General features: G+C 42.3%; 1 protein-coding gene and 1 pseudogene across 3 annotated transcripts in view; one reads left to right on the plus strand and one right to left on the minus strand.

Annotated features, from left to right (window-relative positions):
- SGCD (sarcoglycan delta) overlaps positions 1-22,377 on the plus strand; it is a 925,354-nt gene that overhangs the window by 78,678 nt on the left and 824,299 nt on the right. The window lies entirely within an intron of this gene.
- Positions 560-1,239, minus strand: LOC119236068 (eukaryotic translation initiation factor 3 subunit K-like; annotated as a pseudogene).

Raw genomic sequence — 22,377 nt, forward strand, 5'->3', positions numbered from 1 at the left:
AGTTTCTGGTCACCAATACCAGACAGGCAGCTAAATTCTGCCTGCAGCATGTCACACAGGCAACAGGGAAATTGAGTTAATTAGCAGAGTCCTTCACTTGATGCATGGGAGCACCCTGACCAGTGTTTCTCAGAATATCACCTTTGAACTATTTAAGTCAATGTGACCGAATTATAAATGCAGGTTTCCTGGTCCCTTCAGACCGTCTTAACACAATATTTGCAAGCACACTTGAAAATGCACATCTTTAATCAAGTAAAGTTAAAAATTCATAATAACCCTGGCATGTTCTTACTATGGTTGGCTGTGTAGGGATGCTGGAAACAAACCAGGCAGCCCCGTACTTTCTGCACAATGTACAAGAAAGTACCTTGTGCAGAAAGTAATGTTTCAGTTGGAGACCTGGAATGTTCATTTTAGATTCCCATGATTCCTGTCTGTAGGCATCTTGATTTTAGTTGTAGAGTAGTAACTGATGGAAGAATAAATGAATGAGAGGAGGAAGGAAGGAAATAAAGAAAGGAAGAAGAGGAAAGGAAAGGAACATGGAATTGGTTTTCTTTTTCCCCTGAGTCATCAAATCTTCATTAAAATTCATGGGAGGAGGCAATGATGCTGGACTCACTGTCAAAGTTGATCTTTTCCATCATGTTCTTGGACATAATGCTCTCTCTCTGGCTCCAGGTGAAGATCTGGCCTGAGTCCCCCGCACTCCAGCTGCACTGGGTCATCTACACCTTCAGCTGGTGACTGTCAGGTCCCCAAGCATCTCCGCCAGTAGCCAGAGATTGATGTGCTGAAAAGTTATGGCCACAACACAGCAGATAAATTTTCTAACTGAGTCTTCAAAGCTAGTTATACCTTCCAAGAGGCTCATGTTTTCATGCAGGGCTTGCCAGAGCCTGGAAATGGCAGCTGTCCAGCCGGTCTCCAAAGTACAAAATTTTTCAGGTGGGCCACTCTTCTTGATGAGCCTGGTCGGTCAAGCACTTGCACAGCTTGAAATGATGGACAGGTTGGTGAGAGCCTTCAGCAGGATCTAGGTGGTGACCGTGGGCTGAAAGAAGGCTGGTTGACCAGGAACAGCCTCGGGATAGCCAGATGCCTTCCAGCTCACAGGCATTCTCCTTGGCCTGCATCTCCACATAGTGCTCCAGGGGGCCAGCTTCTCGGATTGTCCCTGGTGATACCCTTGAGTAAGTTGCCCACGTTTGCTCTTATATGCTCAGACATTACCATGACTACTGCTGCTTTCCACGCCCAATCAGCTGTGGTGTCTGCGAGGACCTGGATCTGCTTGTCTTTGTCTTTGCATATGTTGAGGAGAGCAATGGCAGAAACAAAAGGAGCACATGGAGGGGAGTAAGAGAATGTCGGACTTGCAGGCTGGGCAGGTTGGTGATGTGTTATGTCCTGCGGCAGTCTGGCAGTTTTGATTTTATTCTGCCAGCAACAGTGAACCTCCGAAGGCAGAGCAGGGCAGGGGATGATCAAAGCTTGTCATCAGAAAGAAAGGCAAACTGTCCAGTGGACTGCATGGAGAGGGAATTGTGTTTGAAATGGCAAGAGACTTGAAAAGAAAAGGTATGTGTATGCCTGAATTCCACTAAGAGCAAAGGGCTGGCTAGAGAGTAAAAACAAAGCACCCCCAGATCAGAAAGGCGCCTTGTGAGCAGATTCTAATCAAAGCCCTAAATTCCATCACTTACATCTCTTCCTGAGATCACTCTTGTGGAATAGCATTTTTCTTCTGGATGGGTTCTGTGTTGCTTACCTGGCACCTGGCTTGGCCTTCTGCAGAAGAATTAGTGGTCAACTTGGTAACCTCAGAACATTTACTTGTGATTTCATAGTTTCCAGGGCATCTTCCTTGGGGTCTGGCCATACTTATCCTAGGCTATGGAGCACTTTATATTTATGGAAGCACTTCAAATGTCTGGTAGCCTCCTAATGCATTGCTCTGGACATCTGTCACAATGTTTGTATTTCTAAATGTCATGATAAGATGATAGTAACTAGAATTTTCCCTTTCCTATCCCCATTATATCAGAGTCCTCATTCACTCAGAATCTCTTTATTGTTTTGATGGAGAGACAAAAGATAATTCATACATTCTTTCAGTCATTCAATAAGCAAGGAACACCCACTCTGTGTCAGGTGTTCCCTAAGATATTGGGGCTCCAGGATTAGGAAACAGGAACATTCATTGTCACATGTAGGGGACAGGTGTCTGCTTACCAATGTTTGACATTGTTCGTGGGATAAAATCACCAATTCTTCACCTGGCCTTCAGGTTCCATGGGTTTTAGCCTACTATGAAGTTTCCAACCTTGTCTTGCTTTATTCTCTTTGCATTAGACTTGCCAACGACACTGCTCTTGTTCTTTTTTTTTTTAATTTATGCAGACAAGAAAGAACTGAGGTACAGGCTAGAGTTGCGGGGGGTGAGAGGATTCACCAGAGACAGAACAGGGAGCAGAACAGGCAGATTGACTGAAATACACTCCTGAGGGGAACAGTGGGCAAGGCAGAAGAGGTGTGCTGTGCCATGTGGGTAGCTCCCTGGCCGGCAGGGGATCGAACCCCTGCTGCAGAGGCTGAGGGTATCTTCATAGTGCTGTGCCTAACCCCTTGCGCCACCAGGGAGGCCCGACCACACTGCTCTTGTTCTGACAGCCTCTTACTCATAGGGTCTTTGCCATTTCAGAATTCTCTCCCTTACTGCTTCTGCTTCCGGGCATGTCCTTCTGCCTGCCGTTTGTCACACTAGCCCCCTTTCATCCTTCAATATTCACCTGAAGCTGCCATTTCTCCAAGGATGCTTTCTTTGTCCTCCAGAGTATATTTTTACCTCATGCTGTGCATTTGCATCACCACCCTGTGTTGCCCCTACAAAGTGTTTATCAGCATTGTGATTGTTATTTCATAATTGTGGCTTAATTTCTATTTTCCATTGTAAACTCTAAGCTTCATGGAATAGGGGTCAGAGATGAATCATTCACTGTGGTAACGAAAACATAGTGCCTAGCTTGTAAATGATACCCAGGACACATTTCTTGGGTAACTGAATGAATAAATATAAGGTGGTAAGTGCCATAATTGAAAATGCAGGTAAACATAGAAGGGACACACCAATTGAGATGGATCCAGGAAGTTGCTGATTCTATCAATACTTCTTTAAACTAGGATCAAGTCATCAACCACAAACTAAATCCTATTCACTATATTACTAAAGTGGTAGAAGGTATTACTGCTACTGCTGAGTTTCAGTGAAATTCAAAACAAAATGATTTTGTTTGTAAGTCTTCATTTTAAGAAAATAAAATATCCAAAGAGGTCTGCTCAATGGGCATTTTCCCAGAGAGTAAAAGCAATAACTGTAATTTCTTATGCTGTATGGTGTGTAAAATGCTTTCTGATATGGAACAAACATTTTGCCACTGATTTAATAACTTTAACCCAGGTCTTAGAAACTAGCATTATGATTTGCTTCATTGAACCTTAATTTTGTGTTAGAGCACTGACTGTAAGTTATTTATCTAAATCATATTTATTTAAAACATCTGCATTGTTTTCCACTATCTCCAATCATATTTTAGTCAGATTATATATTGTAGGCTTCCTTTCTTTCTTCATCTTTCCATTGTTCTTTACCAATTTTTGCCTGTTTGTTCAGACACACTTTGAGGTAGCTCATTAAGAAATTTTTGAAGTTGGGACACATAGGTTGCTTTCAACATGAAGTTAGGACTCAAAGAACACTTCTAGAATGTGACTTGGTCAATGTACAAAAGCATATCCACAGTGCAGAGCAAAAATTAATTTGAGCCATTACTTTAGTCATCACAGACCTGTCAGTTATTAACAAACATTGGTGGAGAAATATCAAGACTGGGAAGCAAAATCCACACACCAAATGGAGGCAGATTTAGTGCACTGAAAAATGGAGTTATTATAAACAAACTGAAGAGATAATTTATTTTTATTTATTTATTTTTAAAAAATATTTATTTATTTATGCATACAAGAACTCGGGTATAGGCCAGAGGTGCTGGGGGTGGTGTTGGTGAGGGGATTCACCAGAGACAGAGTGGGGAGCAGAACAGGCAGATCTACTGAAATACACTGCTGAGGGGAGCAGCGGGAGAGACAGTAGAGTTCTGCTGCGCCATGTGTGTTGTTCCCTGGCTGGCCGGGGATCAAACTTGTGTTGCAGTGGCTGTGATATCATGATCGTGCTTTTTTAACCCCTGTGCCACCTGATGAGGTATTTTAAACTTGTAAAAATTAGGGTTCAATCCAGTGGCAAATTTTTTGAGTATTCCTGTGTGAAAACCTCTATGCTGGGTTCCTCTGGACTGAGTAAAAGGAAATACAAGATTTGTTCTCCCCTGTGAGAATTTGAAATCTGTTCAGAAAAATAATCACACACAATCTGATAATTGGAAGAATGTTTAGAAATCGGTATACTAATTGATCAAAATAATGGATTAGTGATCAAGTGGATAGTGATCAGTGAGTCTGTAAGCATCACTGAAGGAAGCTTCCTAAGAGAGACGAGTTCTGAGTAAAATGTTGAAAGTCTAGGGCTTATGGATCTGCAGGCAGGACCATGCTTTCCTTTTGATAGAATAATTAAGTCATAGTAAAGTCTCAGAAGTATCACAGCTGGATTCAGCTAATAAGGTAATGGTGGAAAAACAAGGAAAAATTCTGTTAATTTGTGAGCAAATGGCTGATGTAAAAGTATCTTGGATAGTACACATTAGTCATCTTTAAGAAGTTTTGAGGTTATTTTACATTTAAAAAGTACTTCCCCTTATCAGCACAATGCCTGAACACATTTCTGTACAACTATTTTCATGTTATATATGGCTTTCCAAATCCTCACACCATGTATATATTTTAATGTTTTATGTTGTGACCAGAGTGCATATAGCATTTTGTATTTTGCATTTCTCATTTAAATGTACATCATAAACATTTTCTTCATTTCTCTATAGTTACAATAATTTTGACACTGTAAAATTCCATCTTGTTGATTTACTACAATTTACTAAATTACTGCCTTGTTGTTGCATATTTAGATTGCTTCCTGGTTTTATTTTACTCTCAGTAATGCTGCAATAAATACTAGTTTATATATACTAGCTTTCTTTTCATTCAATTATATTTAGAGCACATATTCACCAACATAGATTTATTGGATCCAAGGATAGAACTTTTTTCTGGTTCTTTCTGTTTTTGCCATTCTGGTTTTATTTTATTATTATTATTTTTTATTTTCTAAGATCTATTTATTTATTTATGCATACAAGAACTGGGGTATAGGCCAAAGGTTTGGGGGCGGGTGAGAGGATTCAGCAGAGACAGAGTGGGGAGCAGAACAGGCAAATTGACTGAAATACACTGCTGAGGGGAGCAGTGGGCCAGTCAGGAGAGGTCTGCTGTGCCATGCGTCTAGCTCCCTGGTGGGGGTTCAAACTTGTGCTGCAGTGGCTGCGGATAGCTTCATAGGTTGCATCTTAACCCCTTGCACATCCAGGGAGGCCCACCATTCTGATTTTAGAAAGATCCTGACAGTTTTGCTCCCTTACTAGCTTTGTGGACGGAGGCCGCTTTTCTCACATCTGTGCCAACAATGGGTCTAATCATTAGAAATGTTGTTGATACTGTTAATGGAATTGATGGGACACTTTAAAGATTGATTTAATTAGGATTTTTTCCCTTCTTTGTGAAGGTGATAATTTTCTTAATTTGGTTGCTGATTATATGTATTCTGATGTACGTTGTAGATTCTTATCATTTGGCTTTTTAGCAAATGAGCTCTTCTTTCCCAAATATAATAATTACTTAAAAGACAGGAGATTTGATGTAGGACAAAAGAAAATTATTAGTTCAAGAGCAAAATAGAAGATATTTTTGTTCTTACTTATAAAACCTGAGCTTGCCTTAATACATAAATGTAGATAAATGTTGCTACTGTCATGCTTGGTGGAAAATGCAGTGAGTGTGTCACTTTCTTGGATTTCATCCTGACTGCCTGAACTCTTACAAGAATGAGAAGTAATATGGTTTAACAATAAGAGATACATGGGAATTAAAAAAATAACCCATGACCGGGGGCCTCCCCAGTGGCACAGCAGTTGAGCGCTGGGCTGCGAAGCTGCCCGTAGCCTCTGCAGCGCCAGCTTAATCCCCGGCCACCAAAGAGGGTCCCACATGGTGCGCAGACCTCTCCTGCCATGCCCGCTACTCCCCTCAGCAGTGTACTTCGTCAGTCTGCCTGTTCTGCTCCCCGCTCTGGCTCTGGTAAATCCTCTCACCCTTCCACGCTTCTGACTGTGCCCAGTGCTTGTATAAATAAATAAATAAATCTTAAAAAAAAAAAAAAAACCCATGACTGACATTAAAACTAAGTTAGAGTAAAGCAGAGATGTAGTAGAATAGAAATGTTGAAAGTTTCAAGGTCAGTTTTCTGAAGAATCAGGCATGCCTACTACATTTTTCCTTCACTTCAGAAAATACTTCCTAAAGACAACTGGGAGAGAAACAGAAGTGAACCCAGTTATGATTGAGCCCTGAACAAGCTTTCCATATAGTGGGGAGGTGGGATCCATCTACAGATAACAAGATATAGGATTGTGAGAACATTCTCTAAATGGAGAAGTTAGACTTTACTTACGTATAGAAGAGAAAGAGAAATACTTTCATGGGTCAGGGAACAGGCATTCTTTTGCAGTATTAACAGGATTCCACAGAAAGACGGAGTTGGAAGGAACAGCAAGATGCAGGTTATGACCCGGGGTATGGGATGCAGAGACTGAAGGAATGGACAGATTTCAGGTTAGTGTGGACATTGTTCAGGTGACAGGCATGAGGCTGGAACAGTCATAGAAGTACAGAGGGACTTAGGATTCTATACTTCTTGCTTTGGGAGTGGAGACATTTGAGGAGGAGGAGGCCATGATCAAAATTACCTTTATACAACTTCCAGTGTATTTTTTTAGAGGTAGTGAATTTTTCTTTTACAGCTTCTATCTTTACACATTTTTTCAAGTATGTTCTGTAAATTATCTATAGATGTGAGAAAGAATATGTAATATAATAGAAAGAGAACTAGACTGAGTCATATATGAGATTGTGGTTACAACATACTGGCTTAACTGGGGTATTTCCAGCTCTCTGGGGATCATTTTTCCCAAATATGGACTCCACCTTTCAGTTTGAACAGTCTCAAATCAGAAGTGTGTGTTGAAATCTTTAATAGTTATTTTTCTTCAAATACCTACCTATCCTCTCCCCTCCCCTCCCTCCTTCCCTCCATCTCTCTCTCCCTCCCTTTCCATCCATCCATCCACCCAGTCAGCCACCCACCCACTCACTCAATAGGCCATCCATTTGATACCTGCGTGTCCATCCCTCCATCCATCCATCCATCCATCCCTCCATCCATCCATCCATCCATCCATCCATCCATCCACCCAGCCATCCCTGAATTCTGTCTTTACTGTTTAATTTCTTTGGACTAAAGCTTTTCTCTTCCCAAATGGAAATAATCTAGGGATAATATTCCAAATGATTTGCTATTTGAATTCAGCAGATTTAATTAAATTAACTACCTCTCCTTTTCACACTGGAGTAGAGGTATGTCCTGTGAAAAGTGACGATTGATGGGAGGGACAAATAATGACAATTAATAATAGTTAATTGTCAATTAATAATAATGATAATAATATATAGCACCCCGTGTACTGTCCCATGTATTCAGTCACTCCCTTATCACAATAACCCTAAACACTGGACACGGTTGCCATCCCCACTTCACAGATGAGGCACAGAAGAGTCAGGATTTGGATGCAAGAAGGCTTCTCTCCACCTCATGCACTTTTGCTTGAGGGTCTGTGGTGAGAAATGTCTGTTGAATTGTGTTCTGTTCATGCAAAGCCTACAGATCTCTGTCTCCATGGGAAATGGTTAGAAGATTTTGGAAAGGAAGGAAGTAAAGCAGCCATTGATACCCTGTAACTTCACGTTCTGCTCAGGAATCAAGATAGTGAAGTCCTCTCCATACCCTTTGTTCATAGCTAAACAGCTGGAGGCTGCATAGACCTCACTTGGAGGTTGTTGTGAGTTGGTGCATTTGGTTGGATTTTGAGCCAGACAGAATGTTCTGGCACTGTGGCTGAGAGTTGAACCACACCAGTTGACTTTGCTGTCCCTAGTGATATGCTCTGGAGCCGGTCTCCTTGATGCGCTTCCCAGCACTTCTCCTGGAAAGGTCAAGCTGTCATAAGTAGCTTGTCTTTTGCCAGTTCCCTCTGAGGGAACTTTGTCACAGAATCCCTTCCAAAGTCACTGTGGCTTATTTTCTTTGAGTTTGGCTCTTGGAGTCATTGCTGGCAGACAAGTTTGGAAAGAAAGATCAAATGTTTAGTATCTAAAGTGTATGGTGATCAGTTCAGACCATGCACGTGGATGTGTGTTGTGCCCTAAAACTCCATACATATAAAGGTAGAGCCACATTGGCCTCAGCCTTCATGGTCCAGGTGCCTACACCTTGGGCATTTCCTCTGTTAAAAGGAGCTGATCGAGTGGTGAGGATCTCAGCTTTGACCACAAACAGACCAGGGCTTCAGCAGACCAGCTACTGGCTTTATTTTTAGGGCCAGACATCATGGACCAAATGGGTTGGATGTGCACACTGGCCCATCAGCCCATGGGTGTTGCATGTCCATGTTGAGCCCAGCCTCACGATGAGTACCCAAGGAATCTTAGCTTCCAGTGGCACTGTGAGTGAGTGCAACAGAATGTCATTCTAAAGCCAAACCCAGAAAAAAAAAATAAAACAACTCTGAATCAATTACCCAGCACATATCTGAAATCTCAAACTATTCCTTTTAAGCAGAAAACTACATACAAGGTAATTTTTTTAAAAAAAAGATTTATTTATTTTATGCATACAAGAGCTGGGGTGTAGGCCAGAGGCACTGGATGGGGGCTGTTGAGAGGATTCACCAGAGTGGGGGGCAGAACAAGCAGATCCATTGAAATATATTGCTGAGGGGAGCAGCAGGTGAGACAGGAGAGGTCTGCTGCACCATGTGAGTAGCTCCCTGGCCTGGGATTGTACTTGTGCTGCAGTGACTACCCATTATTTCATAGTGCTGAGACTTAACCCCTTGCACCAGGGTGGCCCACAAGGTACATTTTAAGCAAAGAAGTGTGTATCTTGACTCTGTAGAAACTCATTCTCTTTGACCCATTCCTCACTCCCCCACATCGAGAGATCTATTCTTACTTAATTTTTATGGATTAAGGCAAAAGTTTATATATAAGAATAGTTATTGAAAGTTATTTTTAACAGTGACAGAGTCTAAATGTCCAGCCATAGGAGAAAGCTTTAATGTATTAGGATGCAACTTTGATAGACTAGGATATTTATTGTACAGAATATAAAAAATATTATGCCTCAAAAGAACGTATGATGACAAGGGATAATATTTATTGTTCAATACTTCCGATAAAAGGATCATATTATTACCTTAATGATATTGCATATATTCATTATTAATTAAATATGTGAAATAAATGCATATATTTTGTCAGCTGTGTGAGGATGATGCATCAATCCCTACATGCCTGACATATAACTTGGATTAGTTCTATCACCGGATGTTGATTAAGCGTCATTCATTTATTTTCTAAATTTTACTTAAAGGCCATCCCAGGTTAACCATCCTTGACTGCAAATCTATTATATTCCAGGTTCTGAACAAGACTTTGGGAATACAGAAATGATTCAGCAGAGCCCCTGAGCATATGAAGCTCACATTCCAGAGATAGTAAAAATAAAGTAATAGAAGACTTAGATCTGACTATTAAATTCTAAAGTCAACTACCTAAGGAGATGCCCCTCTTGAGACACGAGTTGCAAGAAGACACTTCCCCTTGCTGATTCAGCCAGACAGCTGGGCTTTAGGCTGGGTTTCAGTCTCTTGCCCTTCGGCCCGGCCTGTTCTTGTCGGTTCAACCTGCTCAGGTTTACACAGAGGCTTGGCCAATACCCTTGAAATGTCCTGAAATTGACCATGAAGTAAAGTAAATAAGATTTGGTGTCTATAACCTAGGACAATGATTATTTTGCCAGTGAGGTTTGAGAAATATAGAACTGGATTAAATGATGAAACAAAAGAAAAATCTATAGGCAGTTTTCTGAGTAATCCCTAGCCCTGAATGAGAGATGGATGGAGAATTCTAAAGCGTTTCTTCTCAACTTGCAGTAAGTTTAAATTAAGTCTGTGTCGCTTGAATACACAATTGATATTTTTATTTTCTCTTCTGAACAGTGCATATCTATTCTGATAACAGGAAAGCATCCAGCCTGGGGATTAGCACATAATAGATTTTTACAGAATATTAATTGATCCATATATCAAACAGGCTGCACATTGCATCTTGAGAAGGTATGGACACCTGCTGCCTCCTGTGTCCTGTCTTTTCCCACTGAGGTCCTGTCAAGTGACTATGAGAAGCCATTTCTTCTAAGCTCTGGGCCTTCTGTCCCTTCTTACAAAGTTAAGGAATCTGGGGCCTCCCTGGTGGCGTGAGGGGTTAAGAACAGCACCGCGAAGCTATCCGCAGCCACTGCAGCACAAGTTCCATCCCTGGCCAACCAGGGAGCTATCCACATGGCACAGCAGACCTCTCCTGTCTTGCCTGCTGCTCTGCTCAGCAGTATATTTCAGTCAGTCTGCCTGTTGTGCTCCTCACTCTGTCTCTGGTGAATCCTCTCACCCTCCACACTTCTGGCCTGTACCTCAGTTTTTGTATGCATAAATAAATAAATCTTTAGAAAAACAAAGTTAGGAAATCAGTCCATGAGCTAATGTACCCCCTGTAAGATGAAATGGGGTACAATGCGTTACAATGCATGTCAGCCCAGGACTCTGGGACAGACGTGAGGAGGGCAGAGGAGAGGCAGAACAGTTTTTGGTAATTAGCTGCATATCCTTGACTGCTATGTAAATGAAACAGTGTTAGCAGCCCTGGCTGTGAACCCTGGCGTTAGGACAGTGGAGAAGCGAAGTCTGGCCATTGGTTCCTTATGGTGTCACTATCACTAGCTTGCCTGCCTGTAACTCTCTCCTCCTGGGAGTTCTGACTCCTGAGCTGTAAATTCATATTTGATCTTCCTGAGCTAATCCCAGATTCCTACAGCAGGACAGCCGCTACAGAATGAAGGATAGGGATTCTTAGGGGAGGGAACCCATTAGCCTGTGGTGAGTCACTGGGACCTGATGAGAAGTCAGCTTAGGAAGTGCTTAAGCTGCCATGCAAGCAAGTGATATGCTGCTGCCAGACTTCTAATCCTGACTGTTACCTCGGAAAGCTCACCTTGCCTGCAAGTATTTTGACACTGACTGGAGTTAAGTGTCCCCTCTCAAGAAATGATAGCTCTCTATAAAAGGAATAATAGCCTATTTGAGAATTGATCTTCAGTATGGACTATAATCTTGCATAGCAAATATGAGGACAGGTGAGTAGGGTCTCGGGATTCATGTAACAGTTCACTACATGAGGTGCTTCACCCTGTGCCCCTTTCCTCATCCCTGAAATGGGGACTGCAGTAACAGCTACGCCTTAGCTTTTTTTTTTTTTTTTTTTTGAGAATGAATGAATGAAAACTTAAAACAATCTGGCAAAAGCTAAGCATTCAATAGACACAGGATACTATTATTGTCATTATGATTGTAATAGATAAGAGCCAGCAGTTATTGATAAATGGAATCATCATCAGATATTCCGTCATTAACACCTTTGCTTTATTAAATACTTGAAAAAATACTTATTCCAAAGGGGCAAGTTACTTGTAGGGAAAATAACTTCGGCATATTTTTTTTTCTTTTTTCCTTTGCTTAAATTTATTTTTATTTATTTAAGCATACAAGAGCTGGGGTGCAGGCCAGAGGTGGGGGTCTGTGAGAGGATTTACCAGAGACAGAGTGGGGAACAGAACAGGCAGACTGACTGAAATACACTGCTGAGGGGAGCATCGGGTGAGACAGGAGAGGTCTGCTGCATCATGTGGGCAGTTCCCTGGCTGGGGATCGAACTCGTGCTGCAGTGGCTGCCGATAGCTTCATAGTGCTGAGACTTAATCCCCTGTGCCACCAGGGAGACTCCAACTTAGGTGTATTTTCTATGTTCTATTGATGCTATGTAGAAATAGGTAACTTGTTGGAATTTCATTTTTTAAATTTATAATGCTTTATCACAAGCTTATGGATTACACAGGCTCTTCCAGTGCTATCTAAGAATAATGAAGGTGATGAAGCTGACACCCTGGGAAAGTCCCTTATTTAGTCCCTGATCTCTGAACTGCTGAGCAGGTGAGAGACACTTGAAACCTCATCTTCAGACCCCTGTGGCCATGTCTCTGCTACCCCAGCAGAAGAAGGGCAGTCTAGGGACCAGCAAGTACCTGGGCTTTGTGTCCTTAGGATCTCAGTTGCAGTTACAGTGCTTTGCTGGGTAGACTGTGGTTTCGAAATGCCTGAATTCATTAGGCCTCATTTTCTTTTAAAAAATGATTCATTGATTTACCTTGGTTTCTAATACTAGCTAAGCTTCAGGGGTGCAGCTTCCATCTTAGTAAATGTATGCTGCACCCCTGACCCACCACCAAAGCTGTAGTGCCTTCACAACTAAGCAGTTGGGGTTCTTTTTGCCCTTCTTCCCACCGCTCATGTCTGCCTCTGCCTTCCTTGTCTACAACTTCGAATTCCATAACTTCTTTATGCTCGTGTGCAAATGTAAGACCCATGGGATCACACACAGGAAAGCAGCTAGCCAGGCTCAGGTTCACGTCACCATGCAGTCAAGGCAGCTTCTTCCTTAGCTGCCTTAGCATCGATAATGTGCCCAGCACAGCACCAAGCTGGCTTCGGTAGACGATGGGTATTTCATCAGTGAATGCCTGTGTCAGTTTGATCTCTGTAGCACCAAAGACCTGTAAGCCAGATGATTCCATGCTAGGTAATTAATGGACTTGTGTGACAAAGGGGAGGAAGGTAATGAAGAGCAGAGAAGGAAAGCCCACCTCCTACAGGCTAGAGAGTGAGTGGAATTCACTAGCAGCTAAGGAGAGAGGTTTCCAGACTATGACTTCATTTCTTGACTCCAGTAAACTAGGTGTCCAGATGTGAAATGAGAGTGGGGGAGGATGGAGATGGGAAATGTGTTTAGTGAGTCTGTGACTAAATAGCACATTGCCTGGCACCTTCTTGGTGGTGTTCCTGAGCTGATTCATTTTAGTGTTTTAATTGGGAAACAGCTACCTTGTCTAAGGGGACTTTAGATTAGAACCTGTGCTCAGGGTGCTGCATTAACATAGGGCTCTAGCATTTTTAAGGTGAAATCAGAGAAAACAAGAGACTGTTCAAATTTCTAGAAATGTGTGACAGATGCCAGACTGCACCTGTTTATATACATATACATGTACACAGAGGGGATTATTTTGTAGAGTGGAATTTTTTGGTCAGCCCAGCATCAAGCAAGGCAAGTTAGAGATTTTGCAGACACTTGGCTCTTTAAAGAACAGTGAATTTTAAAGAAAGCTCTGTGGGAAAAGTGAATTGTTGGTACAAAGTGCATTCCATTAGCAAGTCAAGTGACTACTTTAAAAGACAGGCAGGCCTTTTACTGTGCTCCCTTTTACTGTGTTTTTACAAATGGAAGGTTTGTGGGGACTCTGTGAGGAACATGTCTGCGGGCGCCATCTTGCCTGCAGCCTGCGCTCACTTCCTATCTGCGCTCACTTCTTATCTGTCACATTTTTTTAGCAACAAATGAGTTTTCAATCAAGGCTGTTACATTGTTATTTTAGATATAATTACAGTGCACTAGATAGTCTGTAGTAGTGTGTAGGCATAACTTTTATATGCACTGAGAAACAAAAAAAATGGCACATCTCATTGTATGATACCCCTCACTTTATTGAGGTGTTCGGCAGCTACATCCAAATGCCTCTGAGGTTTGCCCTAAATCTCCCTCCTGTCCTCCAAGCCCACAGTCACAACTTCTGTTTCTCTTCTAGCTTCCAGCATTGGGCTCCCTGTGGCCTCTGTGTTAGCCACTGTAGTGTTCTAAAAAAATCAATCAGATCTTCTTACTGCCTGCTGTAGTCTTCCGGCAGTGTCCCAGTCCACTCACTGCATTTATAGTAGAATCCCCATGATATGGGGTAATGTCTGCAAGATCAGACACGCGGACGCTTCCTTTCCTGGAATTGCTCTTGGTCTTCCTACCCTTGTGCCATACACTCCCTTTGGGTTTCTGTCTGATCCTAGAATTGGCCAGACTTCCTCTGGCTTAGGTCTCTGTGTTTGCTGTTTTCTCTGTTTTAGTGCCCAGGTCCTTCTTGGTAGATAGTTTTCAGTCCAGATGTTGCCTGTTTGGATAGAGCTTCCCTCTGCCCAGTACAAGGAACTTTATCTGAAGAATCTAAGTGAAGTTATGTTGTTGGTTTACTCATGTGCCTGCTGTATTACTCTCCCTCAAATACAGTGTAAACTCTGAGAGCAGGAATGTTTAATTTTTGCTATTCCATGTCAGGTATTTAGAAGGTACTCAAGAATCTTTACTGACTGAATGAATGACCTCAACTGGCCTGCAGGAATCCATGAATGAATGAGTGGTGACTGTAACCAGACCATAGGCTCTGTGAATGAAGGAGTGAGTTACTATAGCCAGATTATAAGCATCCTTGAATGAATGAATATGTGACCACAACCAGCCTCCAGGGAGCCATGAATGAATGAGTAACTGCAACCAGACTGCAGGGGCATGGAATTGGAATCTGGCGTTGCCTTACTTTGCATGAAGTTGCTCGGCAATATCAGTGGAACTCGATTCTACCACTACATTTATTTTCCTGTTCAGTGCGAAAAAGTGCTACTTTTGTAAGGTGAAATTAAAAAAAAAAAAAAACCTGTTTAGAGAGTGCTCTTCTCAGAGCAATTATGCTTTTTGGGGTAATTAATCATCCAATTTTGGCTGAAATTGGTCCCCAGGATGCAGTTTCAGGTCACCCTACCTGCTTTTCCTGGATGTAGATGTAATGGAGGATTTAGGAATTTTATTCAGCTGCTAATAACAGAAGCCAGAAACAACTGTATTTCAAACAGTATTTCAAACACATTTCACATAAAATGTGTTCAATTATGGGCCCATTGGACTGTATAGTAGCTTCACGGTCATCAGTTCCCCAGATTTTGGGGTCTTGCAGTCCCACCATCCTTACGCTTGACTCTCACCCCAGAGGAACCTCCTGGATCAAGATGGCTGCTGGAGCTCCTTCAGCCATCACATCTGCACTCCCAAATGGTGTCTTGTCCACTGTCAGTCCTTTTTTTCCAGGAGATTTTCTGTGTGTCCCATTTAAAATCTTTAGTTTGTGGCTTGCTGTCACTTATGATAATATGAAGATAATCTTTTGGCTGGGCCCATTGCCGTGTTGAATAAGTCTTGGTAATGGGTTCTGTTACTAAAAGTGAGACTGAGTAATGCATGATAGATGCTTGACAGCTGCTGCCATGCCTGGGGTCACCACTTACTTAATTAGTGACCTCATGAGGGTGACTTCGTTTCTCTATTTGTAAATCTGTTCTATGGTCATGGAAACAATAATAGTAATAACAATGAGCTACTTATATATTGGGACCCACGGTTTGTCAGGCATTTTATATGAATTATGGTCCAGCTCACAATACTTTCATTCTAGGAATGTTATTGCCTCCACTTAGGTGAGTGAGATTTAACAGTAAAACCAGAATTTAAGCCCACAGAGTTTAACTGGACACCTGTTCTTTCCACATACATTGTGTTCTACCTTGTTGGCTATACTGATGCAATGAGAAAATGAGTGTAATCTGCTTGACACATCATTTTTTGAGATAAAGCAAAGCAATGTCTGTGTAAGGGAATAATTTTGAGATTTTTAAAACAATAAAAAATGTTCACAGTGGATGCATATGTTTCCTATATGACCCAGCTGTCACTTCAAGCCAAGTGGATGTGATGAATGGTCCTCTGCCTCCAACCCCCAACTTCTAGTGTGGAAAGACTCACCCATGAGGAAGTTCTCCATGAGACTGATGCTGACCCCCTTTTTTTAAAGATTTATTTATGCATACAAGAACTGGGGTACAGGCCAGAGGTTTGGGAGTGAGAGGATTCACCAGAGACAGAGCGGGGAACAGAGCAGGCAGATCGAATGAAATGCACTGCTCAGGGGAGCAGCGGGCGAGTCAGGAGAAGTCTGCTGCACTATGTGGTTAGAGCGCCCTGACTGGGGATCGAACTCATGCTGCAGTGGCTGTGGATAGTTTCATAGGTTGCGTCTCAACCCCTTGTGCCACCAGGGAGGTCCTGATGCTGACACTTTTGCTTTGACTTCTTCGTTGGTTCTGTCCTCAGTGCAATGCTGGGACAGAAAATAGCTGCACTGCTTTTAGATGCCACCAGAAGTTAATGGTTATTTCTTACTCTTTCCTCCTAGTTAGAGGTGAAAAAAGTCACCTTTGAATATTTCAGATGAGGTGCAGATTCCTTCATCCCGGGGGCAGGGTGAATTATGCCCCTCCTTGTCACAGGCAGCAGGCATGGGAGCGCTGCTTCTTCGTGTGGCATCCATCCTTCTGTAAGTCTGGGGCCTGCCAAACAGCCTCCAAATGCTTCATGTTTGTGGGGCTAAGTTTTGAAAACCCACTCCCACAATCTTTAAAAATATCTCCTTTTCTGAAGCTTGCTAGGGGTATCGTTGTCTTTAATAGTGTCTTGTGATTTGCTGATGTCCAGTTATCTAAGTTGCTTCCATCTCTTTTCTCATCTGTTGACTTTGCAACAGATCCTTCCCACCTCCAGGTGCATTGAACTTCTTTCAGGGTGAGGGATGTACTTATTTCCAGGAGAGAATAAATACAAAGAGAGCAGGGAGAACATTCACATCCCAAAGCCTGGAAGGGGCCTCAAGAATGATCAGATCACTCGTAGCCTGGTTGGGAATCCACTTTGGAGAAAGTTGAATGAAAGTTCGAGAAGCCAGAGTTGCAAGTCTTTCAGTTGTTCATTGAGCTTCACTTTCCTTTAAAAAAAAAAAAAATTCTTGGTTTAGAAAATGAAATGTGGGGCCTCCCCTGGTGGCACAGTGGTTGAGCGCTGGGTTGTGAGGCTGCCCGCAGTCTATGCAGCGCCGGTTCCATCCCCGGCCACTTGCGAGGGTCCCACACAAAAAAAAAAAAAAGAAAAAAAAGAAAAGGAAATGAAATGTGGGAACTAAATCATTTTAACAGGGTAAAATCTCACAGAAAAATTTTAGAGGGTTGAGTAGGGGATGAAGAGTCTCAGGTTGTATTACTGATTTAGAATCACAAAAATTATAATTCAAGTTAGTGCTTGTCAAGGGCTTCCTGTGTGCCTGATATTAAATAAGATCCTTATTTAATTCTCTCATTTAATTCTGTAAATATCTAAAATAATGATATGGAGTAGACGATGACATCATCTCTGTTCATAGATGAGGGAATGAAGACCCAAAGTGGCTTAATATTTTTCCCTAAGTCACTCCATTAGCAAGAGGCTGAGATTGGATTTGGACCCATTTATGTCTGCTGGGGAATTGCAGTATATTACTACCACAGGGCCTCCCCTGGTGGCACAGCGGTTGAGTGCTGGGCTGCGAGGCTGCCCACAGCCTCTGCAGCGCGGGTTCGTTCCCCGGCCGCAGGCGAGGGTCCCATAAACAAAAACAAAAACAAAAACAAAAACAAAACAAAAAAAAGCTACTACAAGTGGAGTCACTTAAACATCATTTTTCTCACTGTTCTAGAGCTAGGTGTCCAAGATCTAGGTGCTCAGTTGGTGAATTTCTCCTGTGGCCTCACTCCTTGACTTGCATGTACATGGCTACCCTCTTGCTGTGTCCTCACATGATTTCCCTGGTGTGTCTTCCTTTACATAAAAGAACACCAGCCCTATTAAGTTGGAGCCCATCCTCATGACTGAATTTAACTTCAATTACCTCCTTCAAGGCTTGTTTGCAAATATAGTCACATTGATGGCTAGGGCTTCAACTGGATGAATGGATGGATGGATGAATGGTTGGATGGATAATAGATGGATAGATGGGGAATGGATGAATGAGTAGATGAATAGATGGATAAATAAATGGATAAAAAAAAGGATGAATGTTGAGACACAGTTAGTCCATAACTAGAGCCAACAAGTTTAACCTATTGCCTGGCAGGCAGCAGCATTGGAAGCAGTATGGTGTGGGACAGAGGAAAGAGAACTCAAAGTCCAAGTAAAGAGAGAGACTTAGAGGGGCTCACACCTCAGGAAGTGCAGTGTCTTTACAAGGGCAGTCATACATTTATTGAGGATCCAGGTTCAGGGAAGGTGGTAAGTACATGGAAGAATGTACCTGATGGGGATGGGTATTGGGGATGCATAAATGTCTGACATAATCTGTGGAGGGAGTGAATAGAGGCTGTTGCCTGGGGGGCTCCATTGTTCTGCTGATCGAAGCATCCTATCTCTAGTTCCTGTTGAATTTAACTTCCTACTAAATTTGTCTACCTGTTTTTGCTAATCTGTCTATAAAGTCTGCAGTTTTCAGCAGATACTGGTTTCCCAGTATGTTCCTCATACCAGGACTCTTGTCCTGGTGAGAGGTCCCCTGCCTGACTCTATGTTTTAGCTTGATCAGCAGGAACTCTGGGTGCAAAGACAATATCCCTGAGAACAACGGGGTCGGGGAATCCCACATTAACTAGTGTACACAGCTCTCCTGACAAAAGGGCTTTGATCAAAGTCATTATAACTTCTCTGGTTCTGAGTCTCTCACAGAATAAAAAAAGAATGTTGATCTTTTTGATTTATTTAAAGTGCTTTATAAGCATAATTTTCAATTAAAATCTTCAAAATAATAGAAGACTTCTGCAGTAAAAATTTATGATTATGAAATAAACTGCATAATTCTTCAGTACTTAGTGGTATAGATTTGAAGTGGGGTCATTGTCATACTATATCCTGTGAAAACTGGAAGGATAGAGACTTTGCTGGGACCACACCAGTACTTTCTTCTGTGATAACCACTTCCCATGATGCTATTTATTTGTTTTTAAATATTTATTTATTTATACAAGCACTGGGTACAGTCAGAAGCACAGGAGGGTGAGAGAATTCACCAGAGCCAGAGCGGGAAGCAGAGCTGGCAGAATGACTGAAGCACACTACTGAGGGGAACAGCGGGCAGCAGGAGAGGTCTGCGCGCCATGTGGGACCCTCCTCTGGTGGCCGGGGAGCAGCCGGGAATCAAACCGGCGTTGCAGAGGCTGCGGGCAGCTTCACAAACCGGTGCTCAATTGCTGCGCCACCGGGAAGGCCCTCACTTCCCATGATGTTATTAACCACTCTTCCCCCCCAAAAAAACCCAAAATACCAGTGTTTCTTCTTCATGATATCATCCAGCCAACAGTTCTGGATTACTGATGTATCCAGATGTTCTTTTTCCAAGCTTACATTCACTAAATGCTTATTATGAATCATAAACTCTCTGAGGGCCATCTATTCAATCCATCTGTCTTAGTCTTTCATTAGGTCTATAAGGTTGTGAAGATGGGAAAATGACTTGCCTGAGATCCACCCCTAGAAGGGTGGTGCTGCTATTTGACTTCAGGTCCATCTAATTCCCAAGTCTGGGGCCTTAGTTCTTAGATCACAGAGGTGAACTGGTTTACTAATGTTCCTGCAAATACCCACTTAGGTCTTCAACTGCTTGTGGGGTGTCCATTTTTGCTCCCTTGTTCTGCCTCCTCTCGATGTCTTTGTCTCCCCTTTACCTCTGTCCCCCTCGTTCATTTCATCTTGCACAATGCACACAATATGAAAGACAGATTTCTGCCTCTGTTTGAACTCTCGAGGTTTTCTCTTTGCCTCCGATCATCTCTTGCCCACTAAATAGTGGCACCTGTAAACTTATTGCTGGGTTTTTAGGAGCAAACAGGCTGAGGAGAGTGCACTTGCTTCTCTTTTTTCACTGCCATTAACTGGACTTGCAGGCAGTTGCCTTGAGCCTTCCATAATTTCAGCTTACAATTAGAGCTCGCAAATTGAATTGCTTTCTCTGAGGAGTTACGATTTCTCTTTTTGGCAAGGACCACAGCTCCCCCCACCCCCTGCTGAGATTAACATGGCTGATTTTGTTCCCTTGTAGTGCAAGCTGGTCTGATCAGTAGAATCCTGATAACTCTTAGTATTTGCTTCCACTCTATCTGTAGGGAGAGTGGGTATGAGAGTGGCTCAGCCTGATGAGGAAAGAATGGAAGTTTACCAGGGAAGTACACAGAAGCTCCAGGCAGTGATCCAGAGGATTACAAAGAGCTGTCCCTCTTCACTTACTCAAGTCTCTTGATGTTTATAGAAGCCATTAAGAGCCCTGCTATTGGAAGTGTGTGGAGTCAGATTATGTTCAGACTTGATATTTATGGCTACTCACAGATGTTGCAGAGGGAGGCCTATTAACCTTGAGGTTCTAGTTCAATACCAGCTCCGTTCTGATGATCTCTCAGTGAAAACTTAATATCTAGTTAGTTCCTCAGACTTCAGTTCCATGTTTCATCTCAAAAACAGTTGGATTTTCTTTACTTATTTAACATTTTCATTGAATTTTTTTAATTTTTTTTCCTAATAGTTGTGTTACCTTTCATTGAGGTAATGTTAGTTGAGGTAATGTTGAGGTAATGTTGAGGTAATGTTGGTTGACAACACCATGTGACTTAGGGACAGAGGTTCACCCCTTTTCAGATGTGTGTCACCACACCTTACCCACTGTAGAATCTTCCACTACAGTCCATTAGGATTGACTGTAGTTCCATAAATGAGGGAGAGAGTGGTGGCAACATGAGAGCCAGTATAGCTGTATGGATGGTGGGTGTCAGGAAAACACACCCGGATGACCTCTGCATTTCTGTTCTTGAGATACATGACCCGGCCCCACTCCTTGGCTTGCTTGACCTGTTAATATCCCCCTATGGTATTCCTCTGTAGTATTAACAAAGCTAGGGGCTCCTCTATACCCTGTCTCTTTTGTGTCTAATCTTCTGTATCTCCTCTTCCCAGAAAATTGTCTCTGGTCTTATGTGTGGTTGATTACTACCTTATCTTCAGGATCATCCACAGTACAACCATCATCCCATATGCTCAACTTTAAAGGTTCAGACTCTACTCCACTTCCAGTGCTTACCCCTTACTGTAGAACCTGTCACTGGTGCCATAACTGTTGGCTGATTTGTTCTTTTTCCCTCATGTGAGATCCATGGCAATGAAGTTTTGAAATTTTTTAAAAACATATTCTAGACATAGTAGGCACACAAAAATGTTGAATAGGTGAAGGAGACAGAATAGTAGTGGGTTATTTTTGTGTGTGTAGAATGATGGATTTTAAAAATATTTTGTTTTGAGTAGCATTTAAAATTTCAGTAAGACTATTATGAAGCTTTCCTGTGCCTAGTTTTTTTCTCATGTACTTTCCAAGCTGTGTTCTCTCTAGGAATTCTATCTACTTCTCTTAAGCTACTGTCAATGAATGTATCTTTTTTTTTTAATGACCTATAATTTTTTTTCTTTTTTTTTTAAAGATTTATTTTTATTTATTTATACAAACACTGGGTATAGTCAGAAACGCGGGAGGGTGAGAGAATTCACCAGAGCCAGAACGGGGAGCAGAGCAGGCAGAGGGACCGAAGTACACTGCTGCGGGGAGCAGCGGGCGGCAGGAGAGGTCTGCGCGCCATGTGGGACCCTCCTCCGGTGGCCGGGGAGCAGCTGGGGATCGAACCGGCGCTACAAAGGCTGTAGGCAGCTTCGCAACCCAGCGCTCAACCGCTGTGCCACCTGGGAGGCCCTGAATGTGTCTGTTTTTAAGAAAGTTGGTAGCTATTGAACGGAAGTTTAATAGTTGATGTAAATAAAGGAATTAATATACAATGTTTGTTTCTAGAGCAAAAGCAGATATTGTTGATAATGTCAAATACAACAGCAAGGGAAATCTCTCATCAGGTCAGTGAATGGTCTGATGAATCAAATACCTTTGTTATTTGAAGATGTAAAGATTTCTCTGGAAGCAGTGGACATTCAAGAGACCTCCTTTCCAATAGAGGGTGCTGCTACCCCACCAGCTATGATGGACCCCAACTGATGAAGAAATCAAAAGAATCTTCTAAATGCATCACAGCTTTCTACTTGGAATTATGATTTATGTTCAGCTGGAGCCCAGTTTGAAGAATTTTAAACCAAGGAGGGGATCTACCTGCT

This window comes from Talpa occidentalis, unplaced genomic scaffold, assembly GCF_014898055.3.
Source record: "Talpa occidentalis isolate TD23 unplaced genomic scaffold, MPIMG_talOcc4v2.1 talOcc4.9, whole genome shotgun sequence".
NCBI classification, from domain to species: Eukaryota; Metazoa; Chordata; class Mammalia; order Eulipotyphla; family Talpidae; genus Talpa; species Talpa occidentalis.